At 32.5% G+C, this 12,166-nt stretch overlaps 1 long non-coding RNA gene across 1 annotated transcript; it reads right to left on the bottom strand.

Annotated features, from left to right (window-relative positions):
- Positions 1-7,894: 7,894 nt before the first annotated feature.
- On the bottom strand, positions 7,895-10,465 carry LOC143052586 (uncharacterized). The gene is made up of 3 exons (XR_012971158.1): positions 10,312-10,465; positions 9,363-9,454; positions 7,895-8,217 (listed from the first exon to the last, which is right to left on the bottom strand). It is a non-coding gene; the product is annotated as an uncharacterized LOC143052586 (long non-coding RNA).
- Positions 10,466-12,166: the final 1,701 nt, after the last annotated feature.

Here is a 12,166-nt window from a genome sequence, read left to right as displayed (position 1 = left end):
AATAAATTTAATGAATACAGGTTACTAGCATATAAATTGTAAATGGATAAAACTAAATTCAATTGGCAATGTTGATTTCCTCGCTGATTAACCTGCCATTGGTTAAAATATTTCATAAGATTGTCATGTTATAAGGTAATGTGAGGTTTTATGTATGTCCAATGTGAGGGTTTTTGGTTTTTATCTTTCTCAAAAACTAAATTTTAACAGTCTCGGAACAAGTTTGCAATTTCCTTTGAGGAAATTCTTTTTCCTTTGAGGAAATTTGCAGCTTCAAATTTTCCTTTGAGGAAATACTTTTTCCTGTGAGGAAATTTGCAGCTTCAACTTTTCCTTGGAGGAAATACCTTTTCCTGTGAGGAAATTTGTAGCTTCACATTTTCCTTGGAGGAAATACTTTTTCCTGTGAGGAAATTTTTGACAAACACTTTTCCTTGAGGGAAAATTCAAGACAATAAATTACCTCAAAGGAAATCATTGTTCTTCAAATTTCCTTCAAGGAAATTTCTGAACATCAAATTTCCCTTAAGGAAATGTTTCCCCCTATTTTCCCTCTTAGTATGGAAATTTCATAACAGTACAAACAATATATATAATTTTTCCTACACTGCATTATTGATACAAAAAATAAGTAAAACTTTAGTACAAATTTTCATGGTGAGTATTAAACATACAAAAACAAAAGGCTGACTGTTTAACATGTTTAAGACAATACAATAATGAGCAAAACGCTATGAATATCATACCATTTGTGATGTTATTAATATTGTGCTCATATTTGCAGATTAAATAAAATAAACACTTTTCATGTTAATTTAACTTGTCTTCAGCTGCTGTGTACAATTATTCTACCCCCTATATTACATGTACTATGTGTATATTAACAATTCAGTGCATAAATAATTCCATCCACAAAAATTCTTCCTTCAATTGGTGGAATAAATTTTGGCAACTTTTTCTTCAAACATCTTTTCTGTATATTTGATATGATGGAGCCATGTACATGAATGGATAAAGCAGGACTGAGTGTGCTCCTTTGCCAATACGTTCAGCTTCATCAATCAAATAGAAACTTTGTTTTCCTACAAAACATTATATATAAAATTTACCATTTGCCATTTTGAAAAAAAATAAAATAAAAGCATACATATCTAATACAATAATCTATTCACAAACTACAATTTAACATGTACATGATGTGTGCAACAGAGGTAAATGAATAAAGTTAAATCATGTTTAGAAATCTATTTCCATAAACATGTATGTAACTACTCAATACATACATGAATCATAAAAATAAGAGTATTCTTATTTATATAAGAGTTATCGACTTTGAAACTTTAAAGAAACCTTACAATGATCCTGTACATCAAATATATATTTGTATGTCCAGTGATTATGTACATCAGTCTGTTATAAAACTATAAATTATAATAAATCACTTGTTCATTATACTGTTTCTAACTTTCAAAACCATATATTAATTGTAATAAAGAACAAATAAAAATTTACCAGATCCTTCTGAGCAGACTCATAAAAGAGGAACGAAAGATACCAGAGGGACAGTTAAACTCATAAATCGAAAAATAACCTGACAACATTGCTAAAAATGGAAAAGACAAACAGACGAACAATTATAGTACACTTGACATAACATAGAAAACTAAAGAATAAGCAACACGAACCCCACCAAAAACTAAGGGTGATCTCAAGTGCTCCAGACGAGTAAGCAGACCCTAGCTGCTCCACATGTGGCATCCACCGTGTTGTTCATGTTATAACAAATCCGGTAAATAGTCCATTTCAGTTGATATGAGGCAGACTTGACTGTATCTGTTGTATCCTTAATCTCTAGTTCGATGGGATAGATGCGTTCAACAAAGTCACAAATTTTTAATTATCTAGTTAGAGAACATCATCTATATAGCGGAAAGTAGAGTTAAAGGATAGTGATAACTTCTTATCTTTCTTCCTAAGAAGTTCCTGTATGAAGTCAGCCTCATAATAATAAAGAAACAAGTCGGCAAGAAGAGGGGCACAATTGTTCCCATTGGAATGCCCACAGTCTGTTAAAAAAAACAAGCCATCCGAACGTAACATATATGTTGTCAATCAAGAAATCAAGCATCTTGATAATGTCAGTTTTAGAGAATATTTGTTTGAATCAGAGTGTTCCTTTACAAATTAGGATTTATCCCTCCCTAAGACAAGATACTTGTATCTTCGTTGGCCATTCTTTTTTATGAAACAAAGCAATACAACTCTTTCAATTTGTGTTTTAGTTTGGAATGTGGAATATTTGTGTAAAGTGTAGAAAAGTCATATTTTTTAATACTATTGCAAGATAAAACAGAGTATGATTTTATGAACTCTTAAAGATCTTTGCAATGTTTTAGTATCCATAGTAGTTTCACAATAACCTTGAGGCCCGGCTTTGATTGCTGATAAATTAGATGTTTGTAAGTGGAGCAAGTTATCAAACCTATTTTCAATGGGATTTTATCCTTTTCATAAGTGGGGCGAATTGGTGAACAAGAGTGGGGCGACTTTTTAGGAGGTTAGGCGAGTTGGTGAAAAAGCGGGACAGCATATGAAGGAAGATATGAAACATCTACACAACGTTATTCAATAAGAAAGCAATATGGAAAGACCAGATATTAATACATGTATTGTATGGGAATGTTTAAACATTGTTAAAGACGGTCAGCGTCACTGATGAGTCTTATGTAGACGAAACGCTGGCGTATTAAATTATAATCCTGGTACCTTTGATAACTATTGAAACAAGTACAAACAAACATATTCCAACAAAAACATGTACATGTTGTAAGACTAAAGATAAGAACCCATAGATTACACGTGCCTGAAATAAAATCACTCATAAGGCAAAAATACCGATCATATAAAAATAAAAGGAAATCAAACCACCCTGACGATTGTGCAAGATTTGAAGAACTGAAAAAGACAGTTCAGAAAAGCATAGGACAAGCATACTGGAAGTATACTGAAAATATCATCCCCCAGAGAATCCCGAAGAAACACATGCCCCTTCTAAAAGATTTTGGACAGTGTAGTGGCACCTCGAAGAAAAAATGGTAGTTTAGAAGCAGATCTAACCAACAAAGCAAACATATTTAATATCAAACATATTAAATGAAAAATTTCAATTTGTATTTCCCAAAGCGAACAACATCAGCAACAGTGAATTCTATAATCAGAATCATATGTCCGACTAACCAGAAAATTACCCTGAGTGTAGAGACATCCAGTCACATCATTATCACAATCAACGGAGTAGAAAAAACAATTGAGAAACCTTAACCCACACAAAGCCACTGGACCGGATAACATTACCGACCAATGATACTCAAGGAACTTGCCAGCGAGATAGCTCCCAAGGATAGGAATGAACATATAGAAAAGAAGTTGCGACATTATAATGTGAACGGTTTGTTATCTATTTGTTTAAAAGTTAAATATAGATCAAATCTACCTAAAGATATCACTGTTATATAAACATATTTCTAGTTTCCCTTAATCTGTTAACTTTTATCTAAACACATGTCTAGTTTCAAATAATCTGTCATCACTATCTATGATTTCCAGTACAATGGTGTCTTTCCGGTATACTAGTGGATTGGTACACTGACTGACGCCTCTCCACTCATTGGCTTCCGAAATGGACGATAATAAAGGTATGTTGTTCGGTTAACAACAATAACAATATACTTTATTTGGAAACACTCAGACACATAGTTATATGTGCAACAAGAGGCAAAATACATAGTCATTATTATGTTAACTACAAAACATATAATCATATAAGTTACAATATTTTAACTAATATAATACACTTTTTTACTTTGAATGACAACATAGTAGTGACCTTTATGTGTTTTTATTTTCCTCATTCCAAAAAATTGAGAAAAAGTGATTTCACTCAGATGTTTACTTTTCACAATTAACTAGTCTCGATTACCCAGACGCTTGGATTTTACAAATCAAACGTCTGGGTTTTTTTAATGGTAAAAAATCTTGCGTCAGACTTCTGTCGTAGAAACGGAACAATTTGGATTATTCGTAGACCCTATGAAGAGTACCGATAGTATCCGAAATGATATTTTGACCAACAACATCCAAAATGGCACCCTCCATGAGTGCTTGTTTTTTTTTTTTATCGATTTCAACCAAAAGAACATCAACATGCAAAAGGGTCATACTAAGTGTAATTAATGTGTTGCCAAAAGGCAGTAGGTAAATAGTAGGTTATCATTACAAGTTGATAGGTTGAAACAAAAAAAGTGAAGTCGCGCAACATTATTGAACAGTTGAACATCTGAGTTTCAAAATAATTTTAATTTTATTATTGTATTAAAAAGACATTGCCTCCGGAACAACCCCTCAATTGCATGACTATCCCTTTTCTGAGTAATACATCAGTGGCGAATTCAGAAATGTTCATAAGTGGAGGCCCACTGACTTCCTAAGAGGGGGACCGCTCCGGTCACCGGGGCTTGTTTAGTGGATCAGACGAGGTTTTACTGTCAATGGCGCAATCGCTATCCTATATACAATACCAAAAATTACTCCTATATAAAATACCGAGGTGACAGTAAAACCTCGTCTGACCCACTAAACAAACCCCTGTGCTCCGGTCATGCTTCAGTGATTAATTAACCTATATAATCAACCAATTTAAAAAAAAAAAGGGAGGCCTGGGCCCCGCTGACCCCCATCTAAATCTGCATCTGTACATTTCAAGTGATTTATTTTGTTTTTGTTGTAAAAGCCACTTGTTAGTACAAAATTTATGTCACCTGAACATATATTTATATTATTTGAAGAAATGTTTCCCATTGGCATTGTAAGAACTAATATATTATAAATCTATCTGGTATTGTAAGTTCAAAACATGTCCAAAAGTTTTATTATAGGCTTGCATTTATATCTTCTGTTATTATTATCAAAAATAATGAGACCCTTCTTTAAGAAAAAGCTGTTTCAAAAATAATGAATTTTTCCCCTTTTAAGTTAGAAATAAAAATAATTTGGACGTTTTAAAAGGCTATTTTATTTTTTTCTGTGATGCCGTCCTTCTCTTAACATTTTTTTTTTAATATTTGTTATGGAGCTTGTGTACCTTATGTGGTCTTCTGTCAGTCCTCTTTGATTTGAAGCCTTTAATATTGTATTTCTTTGTTACCCTGGTATTAAATTGTGTATACATTGTATGAATAAAACACTGTAAGTATACAACAGCTGTACAAGGTCTTATTTGATTGTGTAAGACCTCAGACTATTATTATAGACAATTTTTTACACGGGTTTTCAGTATTTAATATATACCGGTAATGAATTTGTTTTATTTTGTAAAGCAAAGCAGTATTGCAATATTCATCTATGGATTTTTGCAGGATTAAGTAACTCATGATTTTATGTACTGTGCATATGTGTGCATTGTAGTCGTATGCCTTTATATAATATACTGAGTTGCACACCAATCAACAGAATTTCACCAGATTTTTTAGTCTGTGAATGGTTTTAACTAAAGGAACAGGAATATCTGATTGTTTTATTTACATGCCCTTCAATTTAACATAAATCTACTTACATCTATAGCCACATCATATGAGATAGTACTTGTTGACCTACTTTCTACTGTTTTGTTATTCATTGCAATTTTATTTTGACTTAACTAAGTCTTAAAAATACTCCAAAAACAAAGGACTAGAGAATAGACTTACTAATTCAGTTTACTAGGATATTTCTTATTCCTAGTATTTATAGTCAAGAAGAAGGACACAACACAACACAAAAACTAAAGAAAGCAACACAAATCATACCAAAAACCAGGGTTCATCTCATGTGCTTCTTAATTGTGTATTTTTTTAGGAGTCAGTTGTTTGTTTGGTCAAGTGTTTTCACATGTATTATCAGTATCATGATAGTTCCTGATAGCCTTTTATGTAATATAACAATTTCGACGGTTGTCAATTAGATAAATAGCTGGGTATTTACAAATAAAGCCATAACAGGCATGCTTTCAAATTAATAGTATTACATATTTAACCTTTGCACAGTCTTATGTTCAGTGGTTGTTGTTAGTTCATGTATGTCATTTTTAATTTTGGATAATTGTTTTGTAATAAATAAGGCTGTCAGTTTCTCAATTGAATTGTTCATATAATTTATGTTTGGGCCTTTGATAGCAGACAATATGATATGGGTTTTACTCATTGTTGAAGGCTGTACAGTTGCCTATAATTGCTAACATCCAGTTTATTTGAACTTTGATTGACAGTTGCCTCATTGGCAATCATACTCAAATGTACCTTTGTTGTTGGGATATGCAAGGACCCGACCACATCCACTCTATGTAGTATTTCTCTTTGTATCCATCTGAAGAGTTCAGCTTCTTACAACTGATTTTTTATAGTTCGTTCTTATGATATACTGTTACACCACTGTCCTAGGTTAGGAGGAGGGTTTGGATACCGCTAACATGTTTAACCCGCAACATTCTGTATGAATGTATGTGCCTGTCCATATCAGCAGCCCATAATTCAGTGGTTTTCGTTTGTTGATGTTGGTTTTTCCTTCATCTTTATACAACTGTATATTGGTATTACGTCGTATGGGTTTTGCTCGTTGTTGAAGGCTATACAGTGAGAGTACAGTAACCTATAGTCGTTTAATTTCTGTGTAATTTGGTCTCTTGTGGAGAGTTGTCTCATTGACAAATTTACCACACCTTCTTTTTTATACTCATCTTCTTATTTTTATACATGTTAAATAGCCTTGTATGATTTTCAAATTTAGTTCATTTATATGTTTTGAAGTTTAGTATGACATCCATTTTCACTGAACTAGTACACATTTTTTTAGAGCCCATCTAAAGCGTGCCTGAGGGTGCTGGTTTGTTTTTTGCCGTGATGAGGACTCATTGGTGTCCTTTGCCTGTTTTCTTCTCCTTAGTTGTCTCTTTGGCACATTCCTCATCTCTATTACCAATTTTACATATTCAACAATAAAATAGATTTTTTTATTCCTACTTGTCTTTTGTAGTCATTTGAAAAAACTCCTAGAGGATCTTTGTGTCCATGACATAAACATGATAAACTGTAATGCCACTTATTTTCACCATCATAACAATTGAACATTCAGTAATTTAGAAATATAAGTTGGATAAACAATGTTTTTTTTTGCCATGTTAGAGCCTTTTAAAGCTTATTACAGGCTATGGATTTGGCTCATTGTTGAAGGTTGAAAGGTTACCTTCAAATTGAATGAACAATATTTGAACTCTAGTGGATATAAATCTCAGTGGCAATCAGACCATATCTCATTATTCTGATAATTATAAGCATTCAATCAAGGATTTGTCATTTGTAATGATTATTTTTCAGAATCAAATTATTAAGGTACACTTGATAGTGCTCTTCCTTCCTTACCTTTGGTTTTAATATTAAAATGCAATTTTTAGGATAATAAAAGTGTTTCTAGTTTCAAATTGTTTTTTTTTTTAATCCTTGATATTTATATATATTGTAAAAATTAGGGGTTTAAACTTTTATATGTCAGAAATAAACAATGAAAACAAAATACAACAAATAGCTACAGCAAATTTATTTTCATTTAATTGTCAGAGGCGGATTTGAGGGGGCTAGGGGGCCCAGTCCCCCCCCCCCTTTTCTGGAAAAAAATTTGATGGATTATATAGGGAATCACTGAAGCATGACTGGAGCGGGCCGGACCCCCTCTTAGGCAGTCAGTGGGCCCCAACTTATGAACATTTCTGGATCTGCCACAGATTGTGTGATAAAGTGCTTTTTAATGTACTGGAAATAAATAAGAAATATCTATTTTAATTCACTCAAACCGGCAAGAGTCAAACGCCATACTGATTATTTATTTAAAACATTAAAAAAGTACTTGCACTTCATTCAGCAATTATCTTTGTCATTTGTTTTTCAACATTCCACTCCATTAATAACAAAAAAGTCGTTTTAAAAAATCATACAACCTAAATAACAAATGCAATTTATTATGAAATGAGAGGCATTGACGACCAAGATGATAATTCTGTGGATGCTGTAAAGTACATGTATTATCATACTACAATGTAATATGGACATCAATCACAACTGTTGCACAAGTACTGTAAGCACAGTTGGTCAAATGGTGTCTACTCTTGTTTCTTGATTTCTTCACTAGTATCTGAAAAGCAAAGTAAATTATGTGGTTATAATCAGACTATACAACATTTTTTGGCAATGGATATCATGAAGTGGATAATTGTTATTACATGTACAATTGTTTCAGAAATATTTATATTTTAAGAGTTTTACCCACAATCCTGTACCAAAATGTTCACGGTATATTATTACAAGTTTAGATGTTTGACAAAATGCTCAGAACTATACAACTATACTGGTAATCGTTACTAGTTTACAGGAAACAGAAATATGAAAATTATACAAAGTTATTTTCCTATATAGATGTGAAACTTTACATTGAAAATCATTGTGTACAAATAATCTTTATTCTATACCAAGTATGGCTAATTTACAAGGTTTGACAGAGGTACAGAATGACAGACTGTTATGAACTATAAATCATATACAAGCAGTGTATGCTCACTCTTAACACCTGATATAACCTGGGTTTTAAGAGGGTTTGTATTGTGTTTGTAGTCCATACAATAACTCTTAAACAGAGAAACATTCCTTCTGTTTTTCAACACATCTATGTCATGCATTTGTTTCAATTTGTCTGGTTTTGTGCATTGTTTTTTCGACTCTCTCTTTCGAACTCTCCATTTAAAATATATACTGGTTGTAAAAAAAATATTATATTTGTTGTCAATAAGTGTTAACTTACTTATCTTAATATAAAAAAAAATTAGGATATCAAGCACAACAAAAGGAGGCTGTATTTAACCAAAATCTGGGTTTAATCAATTATTATACTTTACTTAACTAACATAACAATAATGTACATGTAGGTTAAACAACAAGTGCCCATCCATGAAAGGATAAATAAAACAGATGAAAAAAGTACAGATTTTTCAAAGTTCTATAGTTAATATTGTTAAATTTATACTTAATCAATAAAAAGGAGTGTGCATTATATAGCCTTAGGCTCTTCCTTTTAATCACACATTGTACACAGGAAAACACATTCATAATAGGGTAACAACTGATAGAAGCCAATTGAAAATGTCACTAACATTTTCATTGCAATTACCCCCCCCCCCCCCTACATTGTAATTTTGGATCTCTAAGTGTCTTCCCTGGTCCCAATATGCATGCATGTATGTTTAAATGGAAATGCCTTCCAACAATGTGTCATGTATGTGTTACCTGTTAGATTAATTTGACCTGTCACCATCATCAGGACTGTTGTTCTTTTTCTTCCAAGATGAAATACATTTATTGGATGGCAAAGTCTTTTGCTGAAATATAATTTGCCCAAGTTCAATAAAATGCTATTTGTATGAGGCCAATGTCTACAAAACTATACATTTGTTTAGAAATTTTACTGAACAAAGTAATTTTGCTAAATTATGAAACAAGTTCAAGTACATGTAAATATGCAAGGTTCAAAAACATTTAGTCTGACTTCATGTATCTGTATTGGAATAAAACAAAAGAAATTATTTTCCTACCGGTATTTGTTAGGGTACCAACAAAAAATATCGTAATAAAAACATTGGTACAATATATTCAAGATATATTTCATATGCTAAAAAAAATTCAAAAAGTGATAAAACATATAGTGTATGACATTTAGTTAAGTTCACATATGTCTGAGGAACATGTCAGTAACTGCTAGTAGTCCTTTGTAAATTTATGTATCGTCATTTTGCATTGTTTGTTTAGTTTCCTATTCTGACATAGGACTATGACTTCTTTTAAACTGAGATTTACTGCGCCTATTGTTTTTGTTTTTCTACAATGGCTAACTATAGACATGGGTATAAGGATAGGTTGAGATCTTGCAAAATATGTTTGACCCCACCGCATTTTGGCGCCTGTCCCAAGTCAGGAGCCTCTGGCCTTTGTTAGTCTTGTATGATTTTTAATTTTAGTTCATTTATAACATTCATTATCACCTTGACCACATGTTCCCGGGAGTAGTACACATTTTTGTTTAGGTGGTAGCTGAAGCATGCCTCTGTGTGGGGGATTTTCTCAGTGTGTTGTAGATCCATTGGTGGTCTTTGGCTGTTTTCTGCTCTTTGGTCAGGTTGTTGTCTCTTTGACACATTCCCCATTTCCATTCTCAATTTTTTGTTAATAATAAAATTACCCAATGACAGTCAGTTATATGTGAGGCCTCTTCATTCCTCTATATACATTTGAGCTAGGTTTGTATTCTTCAGCCATTCAATACAGATTATTGACCTGGAAAAGATATAATATGTCAGTATTTTACTATTTCAGATGCAATTCAATGCAGATACTTTATACAAAGATTATAGATAGTTATAATATATTGTAATCTGTTGGTCATTGATTTCATTAGCAATACTAATCAGCCTTTTATGGCAATCAACAATTGTTACAACGGTAAACCTGTATTTGTTTACTTGTTAGTTTCATAAAGTTACCATGAATACGACCCTCTTCACTCTGTTGTTTATAATTTTTCGTCAAATCATGTTCTTGTATATACATCATATAAAAGGTATATCGTTACGATACTGTTGTCAGGTCATTAAAGATTGCATATTTTGGCGTTAATATTGATTCACTTATAGGGTCTTTGCATCGGAACTAAACACATTTATTCAAAAACCAATTGTTGGCATGACACGGGTTATGTTCTTCTCATATATGTTATGATGGTATGATACTAAACCCCTAACGGGAAGGAATGTGCCTGATGTTCATATGATGAAATCATAATCTTTCAGTCAGTTTAATTGAAGTCTGGAGCTGGCATGTCAGTTAACTGCTAGTAGTCTGTTGTTAATTATGTATTATTGTCATTTTGTTGATTTTCTTTGGTTACATCTTCTGACATCAGACTCGGACTTCTCTTGGACTGAATTTTAATGTGCGTATTGTTATGCGTTTACTTTTCTACATTAGCTAGAGGTATAGGGGGAGGGTTGAGATCTCACAAACATGTTTAACCCCGCCGCATCTTTGCGCCTGTCCCAAGTCAGGAGCCTCTGGCCTTTGGTAGTCTTGTATTATTTTAATTTTAGTTTCTTGTACAATTTGGAAATTAGTATGGCGTTCATTATCACTGAACTGGTATATATTTGTTTAGGGGCTGGCTGAGGGACGCCTCTGGGTGCGGGAATTTCTCGCTACATTGAAAACCTGTTGGTGACCTTCTGCTGTTGTTTTTTTTCAATGGTCGGGTTGTTGTCTCTTTGGCACATTCCCCATTTCCATTCTCAATTATATTCCTTAGGCATGTTTTTTAGAATGGAATTTAGGACCACTATGCATTCTAATTATGCTAAATGGCATAATCCATATATATAGCATGAGGATAACTTGTCATATTCAAAGAAGAATATCATATTCTCTAGCACCTTTCCTTGATGATCTTTGCTAACTGGACACAGAATCTATAATCTTAAAAACATGCTTTTAAAATATATTTTAAATAATTTAGGAGTTTGACTCATCTGCATTAAGTACAAGAAGGGACTTCCCTTTAAGTTTCAATTCTTGGTGCTTACTGCATATTAGTCATATTAAATACCCTTGTTATTTGCAGTATACCTCAGAGTCAAATGTGTGGTAATTTTTTTGTTTTGTTTTTTATATTGAGATTTCTCCACATAAACTTCTCATGCCTCTTGTTTGAATTTTTATAGTGAAAATACACTTACTTGGTGCACTAGAGTCAATGTCAACCCAGTACTAATTGAATTGTTATATATTGCTATTTTGTTGTATTTCCCATGTTTCCTGTAGTATATACATATTTTTTTGTTACACATGTTACATATTTATTGTTTGTGTACTGCATATGTTATTGTTTATAATAATTTTTTTTGTATGCTATATGCCCTCCTGGGCCATAATTTGGTGAATAAAAGTATTCTATTCATTTCTATTCTATTCTATTTCACCAAATGGCAAATCATGGCAAATGCGCATTTCAGCTGAAACTACTAAAACTACATACCTCATACAAACTG

This window comes from Mytilus galloprovincialis, chromosome 11 (genome assembly GCF_965363235.1).
Source record: "Mytilus galloprovincialis chromosome 11, xbMytGall1.hap1.1, whole genome shotgun sequence".
In the NCBI taxonomy this organism is placed as follows: domain Eukaryota; kingdom Metazoa; phylum Mollusca; class Bivalvia; order Mytilida; family Mytilidae; genus Mytilus; species Mytilus galloprovincialis.
The sequence above is the reverse complement of the archived record's forward strand: the minus strand, read 5'-3'. Positions and strand labels throughout refer to the sequence as shown.